This window comes from Felis catus, chromosome A2 (genome assembly GCF_018350175.1).
Source record: "Felis catus isolate Fca126 chromosome A2, F.catus_Fca126_mat1.0, whole genome shotgun sequence".
NCBI classification, from domain to species: Eukaryota; Metazoa; Chordata; class Mammalia; order Carnivora; family Felidae; genus Felis; species Felis catus.
Window position 1 is genome coordinate 3921749 of NC_058369.1, and position 16173 is coordinate 3937921.

A 16173-nucleotide genomic window follows, 5' to 3' on the forward strand; every position below is an offset into this window, starting at 1 on the left:
CCAAGAGGCACTGGTCCGCCTCAGGCCTCTGGGCCTTTCGCAACACGGGCACCCTGACCCGGTACACCCTCCCCAAGCTGGCCCACCCGTGGACTCACCCTCCAGGGCACAGCCACGGATGTCCCCACCCCAGACTGAATCTTGACCCCTCCGGACTCCTCCCCCTATCCCAGGACCCTTCCTTAGCCCAGCCCTGACCCACCGTCCTGGGGCTGGGAGTGGCCGTGTCTGACTCTGTCCCTCCTCTGCTCTCAAACATTCCATGGCTCCCATCGATGTCCATTAAAATCCCGACTCCTATCCTCAGCCTTCAGAACTGCTGACCCCATCATGTTGCATGCCCAGCGCCTTGCTGGGCCAGGCTGGTGCCCCTAGCCACTGCCCTCTGGCTCACACAGGGGTAGGAGCACCTCCCAATCCTACTACCCAACACACCCTTCCTAATCCCCATCAAACTCCAGCGTTCACACCCATCCTCAGGTCTCAACTGAGCTGCCGCCCCCTCCAGGAAGCCCTCCTGGGTGTCCCAGCCTGGATCAAGGGCCCCCTCGGGGCTACCCCCACACCATGTGTGTCCCCCATCACAGGTCTGTCATCCTCCAAGATGGCAGCCCCGTCTGCACCCTGGGAACGTGCCCGGCCACTTGGCACTTTACCCACATCATCCCTGTGATCACGTCCATTTCAGAGGGGGAAACCGAGGCCAGAGGGAGACATCACAGGAAGAAGAGGCTGACAAGGACACGGCCTCCAGCTGTAACTTACTCGCGTCTGCTCTGAGGGTTTGCTGCACACTTAGGGGTGGAGAGGAGGTTCGGGACAGGGCGGGCAGGACTTGGGTGGCTGGGACCCCTAGCCCCAAAGTCACACAGCAAGACCCTCTGGGTGGCCCACGGCTCCGAGAAGGAATCCTGGGAAGCAGGACGCTGGAGGCAACAAAAGGGGGTGCTGAGATATGGGGCTGGTGGGCAATGATGGGGGACAGAGGCAGGAAGTGGAAAAGTGGGAGCTGACCCCCCCCAGTTCATTAAAGCCCCCAACAAGGTACAGCATTAACCTGAGATCTACAGACCCGAGGGGGTAGAGGGACAAGAGAGGAAAACTTTGTGAGTTTTTTGGGGGGACCCCAGTCCCGTTCCCAGCGGAGGGATGCAGAACCCCGATCAGGGCGCCCCTGGGCTGGCAGAAGGCCGCCCGGACCCTGGCTCCGCCCCCAGGAGGGTGGGGGAGGAGGTCGGGCTGGGGGCCAGGCGGGGGAGGGGACCCCGCGGAGCATAACGGTCCGGAGTTTTCCTAAGTCCCAGCGACTGGCCTGAATTGGGGGCGGGGGGAGGGGCGCCAGGCAGCAGGGGGCTGAGCTGTCCCTGGAGGGTGGCTGGACCGGCCCGAGCAGAGCGAAGGTGGGGGAGAACGCGGGGGTCCCCCCCCCCATCCCGGGAGCCTGGAGGGGAGGCGAGGTGGGGGACAAAGCCCAGCGCAGCCCGGGCCTCGAGACGGAAGGGGATCCGGGCGCACTCACCCCGCGGATCTCGGCGCGGAGATCGGGGCCCGGGCCCCCTCGGCTGGGCCCGCTGCCGCCCGTCCCTCGGTCAGCCCGGAGCGCGGCGCGCAGCTAGGACTCGGGAGAGGCCAAGGCCCCGCGAGCTCGGGCCCGGGGGCGGGCCCGGGGGCGGGGGCTGCAGGCGGGGCGGCCAGGGGGCGGGCCCAGGGAGGGGGCTCCGGAGCAGGGCGGGGCCCTGGCCGGAAGTGGGGCGGGGGGACTAGTGGGGAGCACCATCAGGGGGCGGGGGACAGCAGGAGGAGGCCTCCGAGGGGGTAACCAAGCTCCCCCAACATGCACACGCACGAAGCGGTGCCCCAAGGGGCACAGCCCGAGATACCCCCCGCTTCGTAAGCCTGATCCCAGAGGGAGCCCCCCCACCCCCACCCCGCCCCCCCTTCTCTGGCAGGCGCTGATCGTGGCCATGGCAACGGATGAAGGGGCTGGATGCGGGACGCGGCGGCAGAGGGCTCCCCAAACACAGCCAAACACAGGAGGTCGGGGAAGGGGCAGAAAGATGCCCTCCCAGTCTGGGCTGGAAGACAGAGGCCACGCCCCCTGCACTCCGAGCCCCACCCCCCACCGAGGGTGGGGGAGGGGCGCGGGCAGAAAGCAGCTCCCCCCGCCCTCCCCTGCTGGGGTCCGCTAGGATGAGCGGGGGACACCAAGGCAGAGGCCCCCACGCCAGCCACAGCCCTGAGGAGGGGGCGGAGAGTGCGCACAGGGCCAGATTGGAAACAGATGGGGCCACCGAGCCAGGTCCCAGACACCCCGGGGGGGCGGGGGGGGGCCGAGGGGAGGGGAGGGGGGGCGGGAGGAGGAGGGGCAGCCCCACGCGGGCAGCCAATCCGGGCCTGCGCTGCCGCCCCGTGCGGGTTTGAAAACTCCATCCGAGGGGCAGGGCATACAGAGGTCCTGCGGGCCCAGGGCGCTCGGGGGAAGCGGTCAAGGAGGGCCGGGGACCCTGGCGGAGACCCAGGAGCCACCGCAGGGGGCCGGCTTCCCCATCTGCTCCGATCCCTGGTGAAAATGCTTCCCGTTCCTTTAGGAATATGTATTGATTGGGCTCTTAGTGTATACCGTGCGCACACGTACGCGCTCCCGTCACCCCCACCATCACCCCGCTTTGCAAACGGGGAAGAGGGAGAAGTTACTTGCTCGCGGTCGGGAGGAACAGGGAGTCGAACCAAGGTTAGGGTCCAGAGGCTGAGCCCTTACCCACAATGCTGCAGGAGGCCTGGAGCCCAAAAAAAACAAATCGCTAAAATGTTAAGCCCCCTGTAGAAGCTCACTGCCCACTGGCGAGAAGGAGGCTAGCAGCCCAGGGGAGACCCCGATCAAGTTCAGGGACAACCCCCTCCCCTGGTGGCCTTTCCACGCCCAGCTGTGGCTGCCTCGGCCAGGGGTCCACCCCCCCACGGCTCCCCGGCATTGCTGCTGGGTGATCTGCCCGTTTGGCGCTCCGTGCCTCAGTTCCTCGCTCTGCGAAATGGAACATTTAACCCCACCTCCTCTGGCACTGGGGAGGCCCGTACTGGAGTCCCCAAAGTACCGAGCACACAGTAGGCGCTCTGCGAAGTGTGCGGCCGCAGACTGTTCACCTGCCCCCTTAGGTCCTACTAAGCTGACTCTTTGACATCTTCTCTCCCCCAGAGCCCGGACTCTGGGAGGCACACAGTAGGTGCTTTAAGAGGTGGGCCATCTGGCACCCCAGCATCACGTGGGGCATCCAGGAGGCGCTCTGTGTCAACACGGGTGTGGAGTCCCCCCAGTTCAGCAGGGCACACAGTGGGCCCTCAGGAAATGCAACCGGGAGCACAGTAGGTGCTCTGTCCAGGCACAGGGCTCATGCAGACCTCGGTTTGAATCCAGGGACTCCCCACGCGATCTCCAGTAAGAACCCGTACCTCGGGCCTCGGTTTCCCCATCTGTAACATAAGCCAGCTGTCAGGACGCCCAAGGCTGTGTGACCCGGGGCAAACATGCCGGAGGACCCGCCACCCTCCTCCCCAACTGGCCCTGCCCCGCCTGGGCCTCCTGCCCACGTCCCCCCGGAGATGACCTCTTGCCTCCCTGCGATGGTGGTGACCGCAGCAGGCTGGGAACACAGCCACCCCCCTGGTCAGGGTGGGGGGATCTGGGGCAGGAGTGAGGCCTGTATCTGGCCTCTCCCAGCGGAGGGGCCCATATCTGCACGGTGCCCTATTCGCCCCTCATCGTGGCTCTGATCACCCCCTCTGTTAACTGCCTGGTACGGGTCCACCTCTCCGGCCAGACTGGGGCCTCAGAGGGCAGCGCTGGGGCTGCCTCTGCCTTGATCAGAGCACATGCCCAGCACGGGGCCTGATGGCACACAGTAGGTGCTCAGCAAACATTTGCGTAAACAGTCAGGACCCTCCTGGCCCAGGAGAGGCCTCTCCAACCTTACTCTCCCCCCCAGAGGCCGCACTCTATGGTGTCTTCGTGATGGATCCGTTTTCCCCCACGTTCTTTTTTGACACAAACATTTCTGAACACCAGGCCCAGGTGAGGCCCTGGGGACACGGCAGTGGCGAAGACTGACAAAGATCCCTGCCCTTAAGGAGCCGACACTCCAGGGCAGGCAACAGATGGGAAACAGAAGAGGTAACAACCACTGTGGGTCAGCTGGTGGTAAGTCCTACAAAGATTTACAAAAAAAAAAAAAAAAGTGTGAGGGGATATTCCCGGCGGTGGGGTGTAGTATTAAAGAGGGGGCGTGGGGGGTAAGGTGGTGACATCTGAGCCAAGACCTGAAAGAGCTGAGAGAATATGAAGGAGACGTGGATGTTGGGGAGGAGCACTCCAGGCTGGGGGCGCAGCCGGTGCAAAGGCCCTGAGGCAGGACCTGGCTGGCATGGGGGAGGGGGAGTGAGGAGGTCCGTGTACTGAAGCAGTGAGCGAGGGGGAGGGGGGGAGGGCTGAGAGAGGACGGGGAAGGTCATGCAGGGCCTTCGGGGAGACAGGAAGGACTTGGGTTTTTGCCCCAGGGGAGGCGTGAGCCCTGGAGGGATGTAGGCAGAGGGCAGGGGCGGACTGAGGTGCTCACAGGCGCCCTCTGGTGGCTGCTGCGGGGAGGACAGACTGGAGGTGGGGGCCAGGGCCGAGGGGACCTCCGGGGCTCAGACCAGCGATAAGGGGGCTGAACCAGGTGGAAACAGAGAGTCGGGGAGGGGGGGAACATTCTGGACAGACCGTGAAGGTAGGGCCGGCCGGTTTTTCCCAAGGGCTGATTCAAGCCCCTGGAAGGCTAGGACAGCCAGCTCCGGGCAGACCCTCCCGGCCGCGTGGCCCGGCCGGTGCCCTTGAGGGCCGACCCTGGGAGCCCCCTGAACACGCAGTTGTTGCCGTGTCCTCTGAATCCACCCAGAAGGCAGCTGCCCTTGGGGAGGAGCGCGGGGCTCGATCACGTCAGCTCCCGCAGCTGGGACATTTGGGGGTAATTTTTTTCAAAATAACTTTCCTTCTAATTATAAAATAGGCGCGTGCAGCAGAAAATTAGGGAAAATCAGCATAAAGAAGAAAATAAGACTGGCTCACAACCCACCCCTCGCCCGGAGAGACACCGCCAGCACGTGGTCGTGTTCATTCATTCTGTCCACAAACCAGTTATTGGGCCCCTACTGTGTGCTGGGCTGAAGACCCCCCGGGCAGAGCCAGCTCCCCCGCCCCCCACCCCCCCACCCCCAGGGGGCAGGGACGGGACACCCACAGAGCCACGAACATTGTCCATAACATCATGCCGGGCGGTTACGCAAGAGGCCAAAAAGGGAACAGGATTCACCGCGTGGCCCTGAAAGCCGGGGGAGGTCTGCAGGGGCCTCTGGGGCGGGCCGGGATGAAGTAAGCCAATCAGACATACAAACACCTATGGGAACGGAGTTTCCGGCAGGAGGAACAGCAAGTGCAAAGGTCCTGAGGTTGATTGCCTCCTTCCAGTCTCCTCCGGGTGCAAATGGGCACTCTTCCTTTCCGAGCGGGGATCAGTATTACGTGGCCAGTTGCCCCCAGAGTTGAATTGGTCCCCGCTTGATCTCCATTAGAAGCGACGTTGAGAGACAGGGACCTCCACAGATGAGGCTGCGCCTCGTCATTTCCCGCAGATAACTTCCCCCGGCAAGGGACGACTCCGCCGGGAGACCCTCAAAGCCTTTGAAATGCGTCCTGATAGGGCTGTGGGCAAAACTGCACCCTGGGCACGTGTGGGCAGGACCCCCAGCCCTCCCCTGCCCCGCCCCAACCGTCCCACGTTCCTCACATTTGCGGCCAAGGTCCCTGAAAGTTTCATCGAGGGGCAGTCACCAAACTCCACGTCCTTCGCCTCCTGAGAAGAGACACTGGTTGGGCAGCTTTCTCTGTTCTCCTCTCCACCAGCTTGCCCCACGGCCCCTCCCACCCAGCATGGCACTCATGACCCGGGGCCCTGAGTGTGGACAGGCCAGAAGCCCACCTCGCCCACGCTCACATCAGGCTCCTGGTGCCGTGTCTGCCTGCCGGCCACACGGCAGGGGGACTGCCCACCACAGGCGCGCCCTGGCTCCCCGGCTGCCTTTCTCACCTGCTGGTTCCCCCGGGCCCCCCGCTTTCCTTTCCCTTTGGACAGATCCAGCACGCTCGCCTTCAGGTGTGGCTGGATCCAGCAACTCTGCTCCCTTTCTCAGCCGACGGCAGCCCCATCCTTTCAAGTTTCCCTCCTAAATGTCTTGGGACTTCGTCCATCTTTCTCCATGCAGCCTTCCCGCCCTGCCTGGCTGGACCGGTGCGGTCACCCGGATCCCCCAGCTCCCACCCTCATTGCCCGAAGCAGCTACCACAGGGCGCCCGTGAGCACCTGAGTCAGGTCCGGCCCTCCTGGGTGCACCAGCCCTCTGGCTGCTCCTCCAACCCACCGGGCCCAGCCCTGCCCCAGGGCCTTTGCACATGTTGTCTATGCCACCTGGAACATCTTCCCCGGACTTTCACGGCCGTTTCTTCCTCACCGTTCGGGTCTCCCTCAAACGTCACCTCCTCAGAGACGCCCTGACTAATCGCTGCAGCTGAGGCAGCCACCCTGTCACCGTTATCATACACCCTTCTAAATTTTTGTTTGTTTGTTTCTTCTTTCCACAACTTATTTTCATCCGAAAGAATCACCTGTTTACTATCGAGATCTCCGCTGTCCCACGTGGCTCGTTACGTGAAAAGTGGATAAAACTGAGCAAAATTTAAAATTCAGTTCACACTGGCCACGTCGCCAGCATGGCTGGGGGGGGGGGGACGGGGGTCAGATGCAGCACATTTCTAGAGTCACAGAAAGTTCTGGGGGCCCCCGCAGGAGACTGAAGTCGGGGAGGCGGGAAGGGTGGGGGGTGGGGCTGTGTCGGTTCTGCTCACGGCTGCGTCCCAGGGCCTGGCACACAGCAGGTGCTCCGTAAATGCTTTCTAAGTGACCGACTGAACACACGAATGAATGGCTTAAGCGACTCCGGGAAGCCCGGAGGGGCTGCTTTGCGAGACGGGGCAGAGGCCGGAAGCCTCCATCTGGGGCCATAAGCGGCGGTCTGACCCTGGGTCTCTACCTGGCTTGCGAACCAGCCGCCACATAAAGGACCGCTCCAGCCCCGAGGGCAGAAATGCGCCCCCTGCTGCCCGAGCCATAGCCAGCCTCCACTCTGCAGCTGACTCAGCTCCCCATGCCAGGCCCGGTCCTGCCTGGCACCCCATCTCCCACCTGAAACCAGCCGCAGTTGGCTTCTTGGATCTGGCTGTGTCCTCTCTGCACTCGCCAGGTCCCCAGTGAGGACGTGCCTGGTGTCCCCCCCCCCCAAACCCTCCCCTCCTTCTGCCACATCCCCCAATCCCTCATTAAATCTCTCATTCAACTGGCTCATGCCTCTCCCTTAAACTAATTTACTTTAGGCACTCGGTAATGCCGGGCGCTAACTGCCAAGCCTTGAAAGTCGCCAGAAAAAAATTGTTACAATGAAAATATGTACCCAGTTCTCCCATTTTCCTTGGATACTGTTGCTAAAGCCAGCAGCCGGCACGGTTATAAAGAGACTGGCAGGTGTTGGTGTTAAAGATCACTCTGCACCCGACTGAGCCTTTCTCCTTGAACTGTTGCGAAATGAAAGGGGAGTCACTGCTGGTCTGTGCAGCTCCGCGAGGCCGGATGCCTCCTCCATCACAGACCGCCCCCAAACAGCCCCATCCTGTGGCTGTGTCCCCCCCCCCCCCCCCCGCCTTGCCCTGTCCCCACAGGGCTCTGTGGTCTTGAACAAGTCCTCCCCGGCCTCTGGGCCTCAGCTTTCCCACCTGTGCAGAGGACTGGCTGTTCTGATGCCTGGGGCTGATTTTTGTGGGTTCGGGGGCCTTTAAAGATCACAGAAACTGAGGCACAGCCCAGAGAGGTGTCTGGGGCCAAGGTGGGTGCAGCCCTCGAATGATCTCCCTTGGGAAGGTGGGACCCAGTCTCGGTCACTGCTACACCAGGTGCGATCCTGAGTCCGGGGATCACGGCAGACGACCTGCGAGGGTTCTCTTCCAGGGAGGGACCGGGACAAAAGACAGCCATGCAAAGACGGGAGTAAAGAGGAAGTTCCGGGCAGAGGGAGGTTACGGACATGTGCAAAGGCCCTGAGGTGGAAGCCGGTACACGGAGCTCTAGGGACTGAAGGGACTGGTACAGCGGGGAGACAGGATGATCGCGATACGGGGTGGGGCATGTCCTTTGAAGAATGAACACATCTGAGGGATGCACCATCAGCACACTCCCGTGACAACTCTCCTTTTGCACACGCACCTGCATTTATAGAGCACCTCCTGTATACCCCTGTGCCAGGCTGAGCACAGGATGACCCAGGCGGCCCCTGCCCGACCTCAGGGAGTTCACCTATGAAGGAGGCAGGCTTCCAGGAGGCGGTGACATGCTCGCTAAGCACTTAGGATGTGCCGAGCACTCGGAACCGAGCCGGGCACACAGCAGATTGTCACCGAGCGCGCTGGCTGTTACTCCTGGGCTGGGTGTGCAAGAGGCAGCTCGCTGAACCCCCTCAGAGCCTGCTACTGTGACCCTCCCACTCTCCAGGTGGGGAAACTGAGGCACGGGACTGGGGCCCAGCAATGACTGGCGGAGCTGGGACTTGAACCCCAGCTGCTTCCCAACTTCCCCCACGACTTCTCCGTGCCTCAGTTTCCCCTCCCCGGCCTTGCTCTCCTGCCGCACCTCTCCAGTCACAGGGCCCCGGAATCCACAGCCTCTCTAACGGAGCCCATCTGGGGCTAAGCCGTCTACACTTGGGCAGGGGCTGGCTGCCACTCGGAGGCGTAAGGACAGACCACTGGCTCCCAACGTGGTATCTTTATTATTAGTCGTTAATCATCGCCCAGCGGCTGCCTCGGGCAGGCGGTGCTCCCTGGGAGCAGGGATGGGAGGGCGCACAGGCGCGCAGAAGGTCACCGGCTTGGGCTCAGCGAGTGTCTGGGGAGGTCTAACCACCAGGCCTTTTGCACCCTCTGTCCATCCGCCAGGAATGCTCTTCTCCTGAACCCTCTCTGGCTCCCTCTCCCTCGCCACCTCCGTTCAAGCAAGGCATTCCCAGACCCTTGACTTAAAATTCTGCACTCCCCATCCCCTTTCCCTGAATTTTCTCTTTCCTAGAGCAATACACCAGCCCCTGACATCTGACGCGGGGTGTTTTTTTTTTTTCTCCTTCTTCTGTGCTTTGTTTATTCTCCCTCCCCAACTGGAGGGCTAGCTCGCAAGAGGGCAGGAAATTTGCTTTTTTTTTTTAAAAATTCTTCCTGCCTGGAACACAGAGCAGCTGGCACACGGCAGACACATTTGTGGAAGGGAGGAAGGGAGAGTCCCTCTTCTCTGCCCCCAGAAGCCACCTCTGCTGCTGCTCGGTGCCGATCTCTGCGTATCTTTGCCACGAGGTCACGGAGCAGAGGTAACTCGAGAACCCAGTGAAACTGTATTATGTATCCTGTTTGTATCATTTCCCTGCCAGGCGCTCTTTCAAGTGACACGGTATCTATGGAGCCCACGCATCATCCCCAGACCCTCTGCTCACCTGCTGTGCAATCCCCCCCCTCACAGGGCTGCGCCCCTGTATCCCCGTCCCCTGCTGAATCCCCCCCCCACAGGGCTGCGCCCCTGTATCCCCGTCCCCTGCTGAATCCCCCCCCTCACAGGGCTGCGCCCCTGTATCCCCTGCTGATGGACCCTCAGGCTGCCTCCATTTTTCTCTCGACCTCACCCAATGCCGTGGTCAATGCCATTCAAGAATCAATCAGTTGTCAATGCCTCCCAGGCCCCGCAGGGGACCTCCTTCTTGGCGCCCAGGGGGTCGGGGTGGGAAGGGGGCCGCGCGCTCCCTTTGGGCCTGCTTCCACCGCCTCTGGGAACTTATCTGACGGACACATCACAACAAAAGACTTAACAGCAACCCGAGTCCGCCAGCGGGGGGACAGGGCAAGGAAGCAAAGAGTGATGTACAAGTTTAGCATCTCTTCGCATCATGAGATTAGTATCACAGCTGTGAAAAGAAATGGGGAAGCCAGATGTACAATTATGAAATTACTTGTAAGATGCTATATTTTTAAGGGGGGGGGGGGAAGACACCACCAAGGTACAGAACGGCCCGTAAAAGATGCTACCATGTGGTTAAACACAGGGATACACATCTACCCGCCCACTAAGTGCTCACAGATCTCTCTAGATAACCGTCCAAAATGGTAGCCATGCCCAGCAGCGGGTGGCTGTTGACGTTAAAATGGGATACAATGTATCGCTTCCCAGCCTTTTGGCGAAGATCAGGCGGAGAACGGAATACAAGGGGAAACTCAAGGCCTCAGGTAGGCTAGCCCCGTTTCAAACGCTCCCCTTTCAAGGGCACTGGCAGCCAGGGGCCGCCTTATTAGGGACGCAGGTACAGAGCGTTTCTATCAGCGCGCGGCTGACGCTGGACAGATCCAGGGAGCGCGGGGGCGGGGCAAACTTCAACCCACAGGCCAAACGTGGCCCTCCGGCTGTTTGTATAAATAAAGCTTTATTGGCACACAGCCACACCCATCCACTCCCCTGTTGAATCCGGCGGCCTTCGCAGAGACCTGCAACCTACAGAGCTCAGAAGCTTTACCCTCTGGACCTTTACAGGGAGTCTACTGACCCCTGTCCCGGAAGGAGCGCGGTGGCCGCTTGCAGGGAAGGAGTGGGGAGGGGGAGACACTGTCTCCACCGCGCATTCTTCTATATGCCCTCAACTGTGTGTCCCACGTGCACGGGTTCTCTGTCCAGAAAAATAAATGAAAAATGAGAGACGTTTCAAAGCGGCCGTGCTTCATTGGTCTTCCTGCTGGTGGCGCCCAGAGGGTCTGGTCCCCCCACCCCCCCCCCCACCCCGCCGTCGCCTCTCTGGATATCACAACAGCCCCAGACATTTTTGCCAAGCGAATGGACAAGGAATGGGACCTTGTGGTTTTAATCTGCGTCTCCTGGGCAAGAGATGGGGAATCTTTAAAGACGGATAAACGCTTGCCTGCTCATCGGCCGGGAGCCCCCAGACTCTCAAACGGTAGCAGCCGTCTGGGTCACCCAAGCATCCCACGTGGGGCCATGCAAACAGTCGGAGCCCAATAAATGTGTGTTGAGCGGAGGAAGGACTAAGGGAAACCGGGCCCAAGGCCACGCTGCATCACAAGGCGATGACGGTGGGCACTGAATGCCAAGCCAAGCATCCCCGAGGCAGTGCCCCCGATGGGACCAGTGCTGGCTGGGGGCCTGCGCTCAACGGTGGGGAGTATGGGCGGGGCGGGGGGGGGGGGTCCCACAGCCACGGGGGGTGGGGGAAACCGTGGGCTCCAGGCCGGGAGAGGGATTATACATTCATCAGAATCTTAAACAAAAGCCCCGCGGCCGCCTGTCAGCTAGGCTCTGGCTTTTATGGTAATCGGCGATGAATTACCCACAATGCCCGGCCAAGCGCAAGTGGTTCTTGGCCCAGATCCTAAACTAATTTTTATATGTTCGTGTGTATATAATTTCGCTTGCTCCCTCCCAATCCTCGCCCATCATTAGCGGGAGCGTGGGGGGGGGAGGGGCGGGGGCAGGGGCAGAGGAAACCCTGGGTGTAAAAGGGAGGAGGGTGCTCACCGAGACCCCCGTCCCTCGAGCCCGCCTGGCACCAGGCCCCGGGTGCGCGGAGGCGGGAGGTGAGTGCCAAGCTGGAGCCCGGGGGAGCCTGGAAACCACCAAGAACTTGAAGCTGGCAGCCCTGGGGGTGGGAAACGCAGAGGGAGAAGGGAGAGGAGCAAGACAGGAGGGCGCGTGGGCCCGCAAGTGGGGTCCGTGCCCGTGGGCAAGCGCCTCAACCTCTCTGGGCCGCAAACCCAGCCCCCTCCAGCAAATTCCAACACTTTTGACCCGCGAGCCCCCCTGGAGCTTGGTGCTGACAGCACTCCAACCTCAGCCCTACCCGCCTCCTCCAGGAAGCCCGCTCCAACGCCTCCGCCTCCGGGAAGCAGCGGCCCCTTGGCCTTCTGGGAACTTTGGCGGGGGTAGCACAGGGGCCCCCACGCCTGCCCCCGCTGTCCTTGAGGAATCAGCTTGATCCCGGCTCAACCCCCACCCTGCAGCCCCTGCTTCCCTCCACCCTCCTCTCCATCTGGTCCCGCCCCCGTCACCGCTCACCTGGACAAAGGCAGTCTCACTCCTCCTTGCCCCCCTCTGACCTTCACCCCCACCTCCGTCCCCCCCCCAGCCGCGGCCACCAGAGGGCGCCCGTGAGCCCGAGTCCCGTCTGCCCTCCTCTGCCCGCGGCGTTTCCAGGGTAAAAGGCCAAATGGGCCAGGTGGTCCACAAGGCCCTGTACGACCTGCCCCCTGCCCCGTCTCCCCCCTGCCCTCCCACCTCCCTCTCTCTCCCCTGAGCTCATTCTGCTCCATCCACACGAGCACCCCCCCCCCCGCTCCCTCCCATGAACAGGCCTGGTCCCGTCCCAGGGCCTTTGCAAAGGCTGTTCCCCCTAACCAGGAACACTTGTCCCCCAGAACCCCACACTGCTCACTCCCTCATCTCCCGCTGGTTGTACTGAAACGTCACCTCTTCAGGGAGGCCTGCCTTGATTGCACCGTTAAAATAACCCCTACTCATCATCTGCCTGCCCCCCCGTGGCTTTATTTGTCTTCCAAGCAAGGCATTCAGCAGGAACCTAGTTAAAAACTTTGTTTCTCGTCCTTCTCCCCGAGATTCTCCACGAGAGCAGGACTTTTTTCTTTTTTTTAATATTTACTTATTTGTAAGAGAGACAGAGAGAGGGAGACGGAGAGTCCCAAGCAGGCCCTGCGCAGGCAGCACAGAGCCCGAGGCGGGGCTCGAACTCCTGAGTGGCGAGCTCGTGCGTGACCCAAGAGCGGAAGCCAAGAGTCAGACGCTCAACCCCGGCTTTTAACTCGTCTGCTGCCCTCCGTTCCCAGCGCGTGGATTGGGGCCCAGCACGCAGACCGTGTTCAACAAATGCCCACCGGTGAATTTCCCCGAGAGACACTCCTGTTGCGCTCAACACTCCAAAGCCCTTCTCGGGGCGCGGGAGAAAAGTCGCAAGCCCCACGCCGTCCCCGAGGCACAAGTGTCTCCGCGGGGGCAGCCAAGGGAAGCGGACACCCGTTCCGTCCCGCCAGGCTGTGCCGGGGGAGGCCGGCGGCTCCGTGCGGCCGACCGGGAGGGGCCCAGCCAAGGCTACAGGCTGCAGTCCGCACGGAACCTCAGAGTCGCGCCCGACGCCCGCGTGGGACCAGGCTCGGGCCGTGGCAACGGGGCAGTGGTGGACGGGTCTCTGTCTGCGCCGGTGGCAAAGCACGCGGCCCGGAAGGAGGAGGCACCGGTCACCGGTTGGCGAAGGCGCGCAGCGTGGGGCCGTGGGCGTGGGGTGCGTGCAAAGCGGGGAGGAGAACCGGGGGCCCGTATCTGCCGCCCGAACAGTAGGGACAGCGCTGGCGGGGGGCGCCTGGGCGGCTCGGTCGGCTAAGCGTCCGACGTCAGCTCGGGTCATGATCGCTCGGCTCGCGAGTTCGAGCCCCGCGTCGGGCTGGCTGCATCGGCACGGAGCCTGCCCGGGATTCTCTCTCTCCCCGCCTCTCCCCTGCTCGTTCTCGCTCTCTCTCAAAACAAACAAACTTAAAGACAAGCAACAGTACTTGCTAACGTCTGAGACCCCACGCCGTGTGCCAGGCGTCGCTCGAAATGGTTCGCACGCTAACGCCGCGCCTAATTCTCTCCGTGTGGCAGAGGAGGGAACGGAGTCACGGGGGCGTCAGGCCACCCGCTCAAGGTCACAGGCTGGAGGTGGCGGAGGGGGGTCTGGGGTGAGAAAGGCCGCCAGCGGCCAAGCCTAACACCCGGTACACAGTAGGTGCCCCATAAGTGTCACGAAGACGCCCGAGGACGAAGCAGACCGAGGCGGGGCTGTGCCCCGGTGGAGACAGCAGGGGGCACCAAGGAGTCAGTGGGACAACCGTGGGGAGAGGGGACCAGGCCTGAGCGATCCGTGCAAACGTGTGGGAAACTGGGCATCGGGGAGCGAGGCGCCTGGCTTGGAGGGGAACAATTGGCTGCCAATCTCATTTCCTCCGGTGGCAGAGCTGGGCAGGCCTGGCCGGGGCCCACGGCTGGCACGGGGCCAGGGTCGGCAGGGACCTCCCCACCTGTCACCCATGATGTGTTCATCAAGAGCGAGGACAGCGTCATAACCATCCGCGGTGGCCGGCAGGAGGGACGCGAGGGGGCGCCTCGCGGGCGGGGAGGGGAGAGCTGGCCCAAGGTCAGCGTGGCCCCTGGCAAGCCTGTTCTCTCTCCCCGCCTCGGCTGGACCGATCCACCACTGACCCTGTGGTTTAGGGGGAGCCACGTGGCGGGAGGTCTGAGACCCTGGGTTTTAACGTGAATTCAAATCCCAGGCTCTGTTCCTCGCAAGCCATTTCCCTTCTGTGAGCCTCAGGTTTTCCCATCTGCGACACGGAGTGGCTGGGACAACCTTCGCAAGCCATGCGCTTTAGGTTCAGAGCAAGGGGAGTCTGACCTGTGGCTCAGTCTCCTCCCGGCTGTGTGGCCTCAGGCAAGTGGCTTGAGCAACTTGGCTCCGCTTTTTTTTCACCTAAAGAAGAAGACCCCTTGGGGCGCCTGGGTGGCTCAGTCGGTTAAGCGTCCGACTTGGGCTCAGGTCACGATCTTGCGGTATGTGAGTTCGAGCCCCGCGTCGGGCTCTGTGCTGACTGCTCAGAGCCTGGAGCTTGTTTCAGATTCTGTGTCTCCCTCTCTCTCTGACCCTCCCCCGTTCATGCTCTGTCTCTCTCTGTCGCAAAAATAAATAAACGTTAAAAAAAAAAAAAAGAAGACCCCTTGTTTGAGCACCTGGATCAAGCCATGCCTGCAGCTCGGCTATTCTGACATCAGCCTTCTCGGTTACAAGAGCCAATCGGTTCACTGGCTTTCTTAATAATGTGTTCGATTTGACTTTCTCCTTTCAGGCTGCAGGCTCGCCGTCCACCTGATAACGGAGCCTCATCAGTTCTGAGGCTGAGCCGAGGCGGAGAGAGAAACCCTGAAGGTTATCCCCACTCAGCAGAACTTCTTGTAGGACTTCAGAAAGACCCAGACCTCTGGGCCTCCGGCCTTTCAGAATGCAGTCACCCCAAAGTGACGCCCACATGGCATCATCCAGATCAGGGACAGAGGGCGGCGCCTGTTTACTGAGCACCTATCACGTGCCCGCTGGCTTGAATGCCTAGCATGGACCCATTAACCTGACATCTACCGTGACCTCTTGAGTGAGCGCCTGCTGTGGCCAGGCCCAGCGCCAGGCACGGGGGGATGCTGTTCCGTAAGGGGGAAGCGTCAGTGAAACGTAAGACTCAGGTCCCGAGCCCGGCTCTTCTGAATCGCCTTCCCCCCTGGACTTGTCCAGCTGGGGGTTCGCACACAGCGCCGGTCTCTGCTTCCAAGCCCCATGGCCTCGCATCTTCCACGGGATGACCGCCGTGGGGTTTGACCTCTGAGCGGCCGACACCCCTCCCTTGGCGGGCTCCTACCCACCCTCGCGGGGCCCGAACCCTGGGCTCTGTCGACCGACCCTCGGGGGGCTGCGGGGGTCAAGGCAGGAAGAGCCCCTCGGCCTGAAACTGCCCGGCACACGGAGCAGGCACGCAACAAATATCCCTGGTGGGAACGAACAGCGGAGTCCGATTCCACGGGAAAGGAGAATTCAGAGAGGGCAGGCGACAGCCGCAAGGTCACACAGCTGAGTAGGCGGTGAGGGCAGACTTTGAGTCCAGGCCCGACAGAGGGCGTTCACGCAGCTGACAGCACTTACCGAGTATTTTCCCACAACCGGACGGGGCAGGGACCCCGGCCGGCGTCTCAGGTAAGAGAACTCAGACGCACACAAGCCTTTAAATGCGTGTGGCCGATCTATAAATTAGCACAAGGCGATGGCTGCCAAGGGCTCTGGAACCTGCTGCACCCCAGCCGGGCCCGGCAGAGTCGGCCGGGAAGGCCAGCCGGCCACCAGGCGACACCTAGCTGTGTGACGCCGGGCAGATGCCCCGACCTCTCTGGGTCTCAGCGCTCCCACCCGTCG

The 16173-nt window shown here is 62.0% G+C and overlaps 1 protein-coding gene and 1 long non-coding RNA gene across 20 annotated transcripts in view; one reads left to right on the plus strand and one right to left on the minus strand.

Annotated features, from left to right (window-relative positions):
- Positions 1 to 16173, minus strand: part of PTPRS (protein tyrosine phosphatase receptor type S) — a 95872-nt gene that overhangs the window by 65455 nt on the left and 14244 nt on the right. For 18 of the 19 annotated variants that reach the window (XM_045044359.1, XM_045044344.1, XM_045044336.1 and 15 more), the window contains exon 1: positions 1520 to 1667. The exons of the other annotated variant lie outside the window; for it this stretch is intronic. The gene's annotated coding sequence lies outside the window, so the exon portion shown is untranslated. Of the gene's footprint in view, positions 1 to 1519; positions 1668 to 16173 lie in introns of those variants that run through there. 19 annotated transcript variants of the gene reach the window in all.
- LOC123381877 lies at positions 2336 to 6707 on the plus strand. Its single transcript, XR_006589416.1, has 2 exons — positions 2336 to 4192; positions 5040 to 6707. It is a non-coding gene; the product is annotated as an uncharacterized LOC123381877 (long non-coding RNA).